The sequence below is a fragment of the Orcinus orca genome, chromosome 1 (genome assembly GCF_937001465.1).
Source record: "Orcinus orca chromosome 1, mOrcOrc1.1, whole genome shotgun sequence".
Classification (NCBI taxonomy): Eukaryota; Metazoa; Chordata; class Mammalia; order Artiodactyla; family Delphinidae; genus Orcinus; species Orcinus orca.
This window is the reverse complement of record NC_064559.1, coordinates 115039912-115050987: the sequence shown is the minus strand read 5'-3', so window position 1 is coordinate 115050987 and position 11076 is coordinate 115039912.

Genomic DNA, 11076 nt, shown 5'->3' with positions numbered 1-11076 from the left:
TATCCCACCCCTCTAGGTGGTCACAAAGCGTCGAGCTGATCACCCTGTGCTATGCGGCTGCTCCCACTAGCTATCTATTTTACATGTGGCAGTGTGTATACGTCCATGCCACTCTCACACTTCGTCCCAGCTTACCCTTCCCCACTCCCCGTGTCCTCAAGTCCATTCTCTATGTCTGCATCTTTATTCCTGTCCTGGCCCTAGGTTCTTCATAACCTTTTTTTTTATTTTTAGATTCCATATATATGTGTTAGCATACAGTATTTGTTTTTCTCTTTCTGACTTACTTCACTCTGTAGGACAGACTCTAGGTCCATCCACCTCACTACAAATAACTCAATTTTGTTTCTTTTTACGGGTGAGTAAAATTCTGTTTTATATATGTGCCACATCTTCTTTATCCATTCATCTGTCGATGGACACTTAGGTTGATTCCATGTCCTGGCTATCATAAATAGTGCTGCAGTGAACATTGTGGTACATGACTATTCTTGAATTATGGTTTTCTCAGGGTATATGCCCAGTAGTGAGATTGCTGGGTCGTATGGTAGTTTTATTTGTAGTTTTTTAAGGAACCTCCATACTGTTCTCCATAGTGGCTGCATCCATTTACATTCCCACCAACAGTGCAAGAGGGTTTCCTTTTCTCTACACCCTCTCTAGCATTTATTGATTGCAGGTTTTTTGATGATGGCCATTCTGACCAGTGTGAGGTGATACCTCATTGTAGTTTTGATTTGCATTTCTCTAATGATTAGTGATGTTGAGCATCCTTTCATGTGTTTGTGGGAAATCTGTATATCTTCTTTGGAGAAATGTCTATTTAGGTCTTCTGCCCATTTTTGGATTGGGTTGTTTGTTTTTTGGGTATTGAGCTGCATGAGCTACTTGTAAATTTTGGAGATTAATCTTTTGTCAGTTACTTCATTTGCAAATATTTTCTCCCATTCTGAGGGTTGTTTTTTCATCTTGTTTATGGTTTCCTTTGCTGTGCAAAAGCTTTTAGATTTCATTAGGTCCCATTTGTTTATTTTTGGTTTTATTTCCATTTCTCTAGGAGGTGGTCAGAAAGGATGTTGCTGTGATTTATGTCATAGAGTGTTCTGCCTATGATTTCCTCTAAGAGTTTTATAGTGTCTAGCCTTACATTTAGGTCTTTAATCCATTTTGAGTTTATTTTTGTGTATGGTGTTAGCGAGTGTTCTAATTTCATTCTTTTACATGTAGCTGTCCAGTTTTCCCAGCACCACTTATTGAAGAGGCTGTCTTTTCTCCATTGTATATTCTTGCCTTCTTTATCAAAAATAAGGTGACCATATGTGCATGGGTTTATCTCTGGGATTTCTATCCTGTTCCATTAATCTATATTTCTGTTTTTGTGCCAGTACCATACTGTCTTGATTACTGTAGCTTTGTAGTATAGTCTGAAGTCTAGGAGCCTGATTCCTCCAGCTCCATTTTTCTTTCTCAAGATTGCTTTGGCTATTCAGGGTATTTTGTGTTTCCATGAAAATTGTGGAATTTTTTGTTCTATTTCTGTGAAAAATGCCATTGGTAGTTTGATACATCCTTCATTTTTATTTCCTCCTGTGGCAGAACTGAGTTCTGAATTTCCTCCTCAAGCAAATCCCTGAAAAGCATATTTCTGACTAACCTTAGGTTAATAAGTATAGTTTTTTCCACCTTTAGGGATTCAGGTCTTCCCTGGGGTTTGAAACAGAGCTAGATCATCCCTTCCTAGGTCCCTGTTAATCAAGCTGACCCAGAGTTGGCATTGAAATCTGGCCTTATAACCAAAATGGACATCCTCACACTCCCCCCATCTGGTGATTCTCAGTTTCTATGATGCTCATAAAGTCTCTCAGTCACTCTTGTTCCTACCTGGAGACTTGCTTGAGATTTGGCTGCAGTGCATGTTTCTGACTCTTCTCTGCACCCTAGCAAAGTCAATGTCCTCTTTCTAATCCTGTCTGAAAGCTTGCTTTCTGAAGGAAGCCAGCCCGGTTCCTCCCAGCGCACTGCAGCCATTCTCTAGCCACAGTCCTCCATTCCATTTGCACTGCTGTTCTATGTGTATTTTATTCCCTATTCCTTCATCCTGCGTCTGACACAGGTCTCACCTATGTCCCCTTTCCCGGGTTAGATTCAGAAGCTATAAGTAAAGCTCGACAGATCAGACTTCAAAAAAATATTTTTAACTACACAAAGAAAATATAAACAAAATATAAAGTGAAGAAAATGGGAGAAATATAAAATAAATATGAGAGAGAAAAGATTAATGTATACATAATAGAGAGGAAACTCCTAAAAAGCAATACCAAAAAGAAGGATAATCCAGTAGGAATGGGCAGGCAATAGTATCGGCCAATAAACAAATAACATAATTGCTCAATGTTTAATTTTAATATAAATTAAAAATAAGGCATCATTGTTTAATATAAAGGATATAAAAGACTGATAATAACTATTATTTGTTAGAATGGGGGTGATGGGCCCACTCCACATATTGTTGGAGGGAGTATAAACTGAGGAACATTTTGAAGACTAATATAGAAGTAGTAAATGCATTTTTTTGGGTACAAACTCATGTCATTGCAGTATTTATTGTAATTGTGAAATATGGAAACTAAAACATCCATCAGTGGGTAATTGTAGCTGTTGAAAAAGGCATATAAATTGATATATCTTCATTGGTGACACATAAGGATGTTTTATCACAAATTGTTGAGTGCACATATGTGCGTGTGTGTGTGTGTGTGTGTGTGTGTGTGTGTGTGTGTGTGTGGGGAGAGAGAAAGAAGAGAGTTAAGAATGATATATCCTATAGCCACTATGGAGAACAGTATGGAGATTTCTTACAAAACTAAAAATAAAACTACCATATGACCCAGCAATCCCACTCCTAGGCATATACATGGTGAAAACAATAATTTGAAGAGATACATGTACCTCAATGTTCATTGCAGCACTATTTACAATAACCAGGACATGGAAGCAACCTAAATGCCCATTGAGGGATGAATGGATAAAGAAGATGTGGTACATATATACAATGGAATATTACTCAGCCGTAAAAAGAATGAAATAATGCATTTGCAGCTACATGTATGGACCTAGGCATTGTCAAACTGAGTGAAGTAAGTTAGACAAAGATAAATATCATACGATATTTCTTATATGTGGAGTCTAAAAAAAATGGAACAAATGAACTTATTTATGAAACAGAAATAGAGTCATAGATGTAGGAAACAAACTTATGGTTACCAAGGGGGAAAGGAGAGGGAGGGATAAATTGGGAGATTGGGATTGACATATACACACTACTATATATAAAACAGATAACTAATAAGAACCTATTGTATAGCACAGGGAACTCTACTCAATACTCTGTAATAACCTATATGGGAAAAGAATCTAAAAAAGAGTAGATACATGTATATGTATAACTGATTCACTTTGCTGCACAACAGTAACACAACATTGTAAATGAACTATTCTCTAATAAAAATTAATTTAAAAAAGAATGATATATACTAAATTGTTACAGTGGTTTCTTTAGAGAATGACTAAGTACTTTCATTTTCTGCTTTATATACTTTCTTATATACTTTCATATTCTTTAGGGTTTTGGTGCAGGGTACATTTGCTACAATTATATATATTTTTTTCAAATTTTCAGTTTTGGGTACAAAGGAACAATTCATTTATGCATTTGTCTCCACCACTAAGGACATAAGTTATTGGAAAGCTGGAACCATATCATATTAATATTTATAAAGTAGATGACATAAACGTTCCATTAATCTATTTTGAATTGGTTTTCTTTTATACAGTTTAAAAGCTGATGTTCTGTTTAGGATGTACAGCATTCCCCCCTTACCCACGGGGTATAAGTTCCAAGACCACCAGAATGACAGAAACAGTGGATAGCACTGAACCCTATATATACTATGTTTGTTTGTTTTTTTCCTATACAGATATACCTATTGTAAAGTTTAGTTTATAAGTTAGGCACAGTAAGATAAAATCCTAATCACCAGCATCATTACTCTTGCACTTTGGGACTCTTATTAAGTAAAATAAGGGTTACTTGAACACAAGCCCTGAAATACCAGGACAGTTGATCTGATATCCAAGAAGGGTACTAAGTGACTAAATGGGTGGAAGTGGATCCAACACAGATATGCTGAACAAAGTAATGATTCACACACCAGGTGGGCTGGAGAGGGATGGCCTAAGATTTTATCATGATACTCAGAACAGCTCTCAATTTTAAACTTATGAGTTGTTTATTTCTGGAATTTTCCATTTAATATTTTCAGACACTGGTTGACCACAGGTAACTGAAACCATGGAAAATGAAACCAGGGAAAACAAAACCATGGATGAGAAGGGACTACTGTACTTCATTTCCCATAGTATTATACTTAGCTGTACAGTTGACCCTTAAATAACTTGGGGGTCAGGGATGCCAGCCCTCTGCACAGTAAAAAATCTACATAAAACCTTACAATTGGCCCTCTGTATCCATGGTTTTACATCCGAAGATTCAACCACAGATTGCGTAGCACTGTAGTATGTATTTATTGAAAAAAATTCGCATATAAGTGGACCCATACAGTTCAAACCTGTGTTGTTCAAGGGTCAACTGTATTTACAAATCTGTCTTCATAAGTACAAGTTCCTTGAGGCAGATCACATGCATCCCCTATAGGCCTCTAGAAGTTCATTGCAAAGTGTCGACTTTGCATAAAGTTTGCTGAACTTGTTGGATGGTGAGTGACTGCAAAACTTACTCGCTGCTCAGGCCTCAACCCTTCCACTCATATTCTCCTTCTCTTCCACAGTGGAGCTTTGAGTTTAGAACATACTGATGTCTCTTGTGAGAGCATGAATCTAGTAAGGAATGTCTCTAATTTAGGCTTTGAGTCAAAATAGACAATGGAGCAGAAGATCCTGCTTGGGACAGAATCCACAACTTGGACCTGGAAGGAGACTTGTTTAAGCAGAAGGTTTGCACACAAATGTCATGACCTTGATAATGAAAACCAAAATATGTTTGCTCTTTTAGTCTTGGGGGCAAATTTATTATTTTCCAGAATTAAAATAAAGGGAGAAAAAAGATACATCTCTTCTACCAACATAATAAAGCATAATAGCAGGAAAGAAGAGATGAATCCTGAATTACTTTCTTTAGGATACTGTCCATGAGCCTGGCCATCTGATTAAAATACTGAGATGAACATGTGCAAAGAAATGCAAGCCAGTGTGCAATTCACAGGTATACTCACAGAATGCTAGGGTTACCTTTTCTAGCAAGGCAGGAAATACTCACCATAGGATGGGAAGACCTCAGTTCAAACTGAATAAATTATTAGTCAAATAAACTAGATTAGGTGATGTGATCTTGTGGAAATATCAAAGATACCAAATTAGGGGCTTCCCTGGTGGCGCAGTGGTTGAGAGTCCACCTGCCGATGCAGGGGACACGGGTTCGTGCCCCGGTCTGGGAAGATCCCACATGCTGCGGAGCAGCTAGGTCCATGAGCCATGGCTGCTGAGCCTGCGCGTCCGGAGCCTGTGCTCCGCAATGGGAGAGGCCACAACAGTGAGAGGCCCGCGTACAGCAAAAAAAAGATACCAAATTGAAATTAAGAGGTTGGGGGTTTGATTTCAGGTTCTGTCTTTAACTAGGTGTAGGATCTTGGACCTGTAATTAAACAATTCTGGGCCATGATTTTCTCTTCTCTAAAATGAGGAAATTAAAATTGATAAGTAGTTTTCAAAATTTTTGTTGTTGTTTTGAAAATTCCAGAACACTTTCTTCAAATGTAAGTTTAGAGAAGCTCCATGTATACAAACATAAAAATGAAACTACTCTAATTGAAGCTGGTATGGGTGCCTGGAACCATTTGTTCCCACAAGGCTGCCTTTGGTTGGAACCCAGGGAACTCCAGACTCCACGAAGCTCAGTGTAAAAGTTGCTGGACAGGATAATCCTTGGAATCACTTTCATTTCTGACTGGCTACAACTCAAGGACCCTAATAAAATTAATTGCTAAAATTCAGACATTATGTTGAGCATAGATTTTAGCCTGGGAAACGTGGAGGCACCAACAACCAGTGATGACATGGTTAGTTATTTTTCACACCTCGGTTGCCCTGTGTCAGAAAATCTTCTATAAGTACTAGACAATTTCTATAAGAAATTTTCTATAAGTCAAATCTAGTTTATTGGACTAATTATAAGCAACTGAAAAGGTCCTAATAGATCTTTTTCTACTGAAACTATTGAGACCTAATTCTGATTTTTATAGCAAGTCCCCTACTTTACCAAGTTCTAACTAAGCAAATGTGATTATCTTAGAATAAACTCAAATTTTTCTTTTCCCAGGCTACCTATCTCTGACTGTAGCTAGTTCAGCACTCGTCCAATGACAACTACTTGGGAACCATTGATCTACCTTAGTTTCAAAATTATGAAGCTCTGTATTCACCCAAAAAACAAGCACACTGGTTTTCTATATAAATCCTCAGATCTCCATACTGCTTTCTCCTAAACAAATAGATGAACAAATAAACAAAAATGCTTTCCAAAGCCTCATTTTAATTTGCAAGGAGAATGAACTCCTTTGTATGCATAATGTTAATATTATACACAATAATAATATTTTTCTCTGCTGTTTTTTGTAAATCTCACTGAAGAAACCAGAAGAAAGCTAAAGCTTTCCACACCATTTTCTTGACCCCCTCTCAGTGGGCTGAGCTGAGTGATTTTCATATCGACTCAGGTTCTGTAGGCTTCTGGAGCCATGGAGAATCAGAGTAGGTAGGAATGAACTCCTGACAGATCAAGTTCCATGGTAAATGTTAATAAATATGACTGAGTCAGCAAAATGGTGGAATAGAAGGTTTCAGCCCTCATCCCCCCACAGAAACATGGATGTGACAATCATTCGTGGATGAAAATACCTGCATAAGGGCTCCAGAATCCAGGTGAGAGATTACAGAACCCGGGTAGAACACAGAAATGAAAAAAAGACACATTGAAGAGGGTAGGGGGGACAGTTTTATTTCACCTGTGCCACCTCTCTCCCAAGCCTACACAGCACCAAGGGCGATGCCTCACCTCACACTTAAGATGGCTTTTATTACAAAACCCAGAAGATAACAAATGTTGATGAAGATGTGCTTGTACAGTGTTGGTGGGAATACAAATTGATGCAGCCACTATGGAAAACAGTGTGGAGTTTCCTCAAAAAATTAAAAATAGAACTACCACATGATCCAACAATTCCACTTCTAGATACATATCCAAAGGAAATGAAGTCAAGATCTGAAGATCCTGAACTTACATATTCATTGGAATATTATTCACAATAGCCGAGACAAGGAAGTGACATTCATCAACAGATAAATAGGTAAAGAAATGTGGTCTATACATACAATGAAATATTATTCAGCCTTAAAAAAAGGGAAACCTCACCATTTGTGACAACATGGATGAACCTGGAGGACATTATGCTAAGTTAAGTAAGTCAGACATAGAAGAACAAATTCTGCATGATACCACTTATAAAATGAATCTAAAATAGTCAAACTCATAGAAACAGAGACTGGAATGGTAGTTGCCAGAGACTGAGGGGAGGGGGGGAAAAAAGAAGGTATTAGTCAAGTGTACAAAGTTTTCATTACACAGATGAGTATGTCCTAGATACTTATTGTACAGTATATATAGTTAACAATATCGTAGACTTAATTTGTTATGAGAATAAATCTTATGTTAAGTGTTCTTATCACAATATAATAATAATAATAGGGCTGGAGGAAACTTTTGGAGATGATGGATAGGTTTAAGGCATTGATTGTGGTGATGATTTCATGGGTGTATACTTATCTCCAAACTCATCAAGTTGTATATATTAATTATGCACAGCTTTTTATATGTAAAAATGAAATAAAATACAACAGAAAAACATGACCAAGCCCAAGTTCTTCTCTAATTCACAGATACATTTTTAAAAGTGTTATCTTGTTCCAGGGCACATCCAAGCACTTTAAAAAGTGACAATTATTGCGTTTTCTTCCTGATCACAAAAGTGCTGCGTGATCATTAAGGAAAACATGGAAATTACAAGGCCTCTGGATTCTTTGATTGCACCAAAGGGAAAGCCAAGCATCCTTCTCCATCCTGTCCCGTTATCAGGATCCAAGTCATATCCTTCTCCATCCTGACCCCCTCTCTTCATCCAGGGATGGCTTCAAGAACTCATTCAACCTATTGGTCAATTAGTATCTTAAAGGTCAACTCAATATTAACTCCTCCAAAATTAAAACTATTGCTTTTGGTGTACACCTTTCCCCTCTATAACATGGCATGATGAATGTTAGCTTTAATATTCTATGATTTGGTAACCATAAAAAATGACTCTAATTCACATTTTGTTTTATTTTACTATCTTGGGGCTATATTTCACATCTAACTCATCTGAGAGGGTCCCTTTAGATGTGGACCCATGCAAAAGAAAATGTTCTCAAGAAATGCATGTGGCATAATATAATGTTATATATTTGACAAAGCAGAAACCAAAGTGTATATGAGATGTGCTACAATGTTAAACTGCACAGATTCATCAATGAACAGAATATAGGGGCAGAGAATAAAGAAACTTACCTAGTAAATTTGCTACCTGAAAGTGGCATTTCAAAGCAGTTAAGAAAAGATGAATTTTTAATAAATAATATTAAAACATGTAGCTAACTATTTGGGAAAAAACTCCATCCACAGGCATTAAAGAAAAAATTAACTCCGTATAGGTCAAAGATCAAAATGTAAAAAATAAATGACAAAGTGTTAGAAGAAAACATAAGTAATTTTAAAAAAATATAATCTTGGGTTTAAAAGGCCCATTTGCTTAAGCAAGATACCAAAGCCAGCACTCATAAAAAAAAAAAAAGATTGATTTTAACTACATATAAATTAAAAACATTGTGGGCAAAAGCACCACAAACAAAATTAAAACCAAAAAAATCTAAGAAAATATATTTGCAACATATTTGACAAAGCTCTAACACACTTTATATATAAAGTCAGGGCTAATTTATTTATGGTATAGAGTTCTTTCAAATGAAAAGGAAAATCCAATAGAAAAGTAGACAAAAAAAAATGTAGGCAGTGCTCTGACAATGAAATGCAAATGATTCATAAATGTAAACAATAACACTCATTTAAAAGAGTGCAAATTAAAACAATGAGGTAACATCTGTCACCTATGAAATTGGCAGAGATAACAAAGTTGAAAGATGTGCAAAGTCTTCGGAAGGCAGTTTTACAATAACTCTCAAAATTTAAAAATTCAAATACCCTTTGACCTATCAATTCTACTGCTAGGGATTTCTCCTAGAGATAGACTCCTACACATATAAAGAATAGATATTTTCATGGATGTTCATTTTAGCTTTGTTTTAAATAACAAAAGTATCTAGAGATAAGCTAAATATTTATCAATAGGAAGTGATTAAGTAAATGAAGGTATAGCCATACAATGGAATGCAATGAAGCCAGTAAAAAGACTGAGTTAGACAGAGACTGATTTGGAAGGATATCTAGGTATATTAAGTGGGAAAAATGTAAAGAAAATGAATATTTTATGCTCCTATTTAGACATAAAACTAGATTTCTTAAAAGGTGAACAAGTATGGCTGGTACAGTGAAGTAGCAGGACGTACCGGTTAGAATCATCAAAGCAACTTTACTTTTGGCTCTGGTCCCTTTAAGTTTGCTGCTCAGTGGAGATGGTTCTACCCTCTTCCTGGATTTTTCTTCTGACTTGCAGGTAATAAAAGTTCTACAGTCAATATAAGTTACAAACACAATTCAGTTTACTAACCAGTCCCAGACGATAACCAAGACTCCAAACTTGACTGAATGTTAAATCGGATCCTCTTCCCCAGCTCAGCCTGCTATGGGATGCTGCTTGAAACCACCTTCCTTTTCTCTTTTCTTGCTTTACTCTTCCGCCCCCTGATTTTCCATCTTGCTATTTTGATTTCTGAACCAGCTTTAGTCAAAGCCAGGGGAGGGAGAAGAGTGGCAAGAGGAATAGGATAGTTGTCACTTAACTGGTGTGGGCTTAAGAGGGCGTCATGCCTCCAGGGCTTGGCAGATGTTTCAAGCTGATGTTTTTCCCTCCTGAGAGAATTTGTGCATTTTCCTCCAGCCACTAGTTCCCATCTGTCCCTGCTTTTCAAGTATGTCCCTCCAAACAGCAGACTTTCTCTGTTGGGGTCGTATTGCTCTTCCTTGGGCAGAATTTAAGATGGATCCAGGCCAGTTTTCTTTTCTGCGTGTGGCCCACATCTGATATATGAGAAACAGCAGGCTCAAGGCCGGAGAGAAGTATCCTGGGAATAACACAGAGCAAGAGAACAGAGTCAGGAAAAGTGAGAGACAGAGACACACCCACAGAGAAAGCCAGGAGACTGGAGAGGCAGTCAGGGAGCAGATCGTGTAGGGCCTTGAGAATCTGTCTGCACCTTAGAATCTGGGGTACAATTCAATTCTAATTAATGGAGGATCTTCAATAAATATTTGTTGAGGTTTTTGTTTTTCTTGTTTCACTCAGTTCTTGTACTTAAGAACTACACAGTCAAGTTGGGGAGATAGACATGTACACCAGTGCACTACAGTACAGTGTGGAGACATGAGAAGAAATACAATGCTCTGTGAGCAGAGGAGCCAGCTACCCTGGGCTCAGGGAGAAGCAAAAAAGGTTCCATAGAGAAGGCGTCATTGGATGTTATCAGGTAAAGAAGAGCTGTAGGGTAGGACCACCTGGGATGGTAGCACTGTCTGATTAGATGATCAAGAATATGCAGGCCACAAGTGATGTGAATATGGAGGGAGGTGAGGGAAAGAAGAAGGAGACAGATCCTGGATGGTGGAGAAAGGGGATTTGGGAGCCAGAAAGCAGTATGAAGAGGCAACCCAAAGTACCATCTCCTTCCCTTCTCAGGGACCAGATCCCTTCAGGGTGAGACTGGAGGAAAAGGATCTCTCAGTGGTTGTCTCCACTG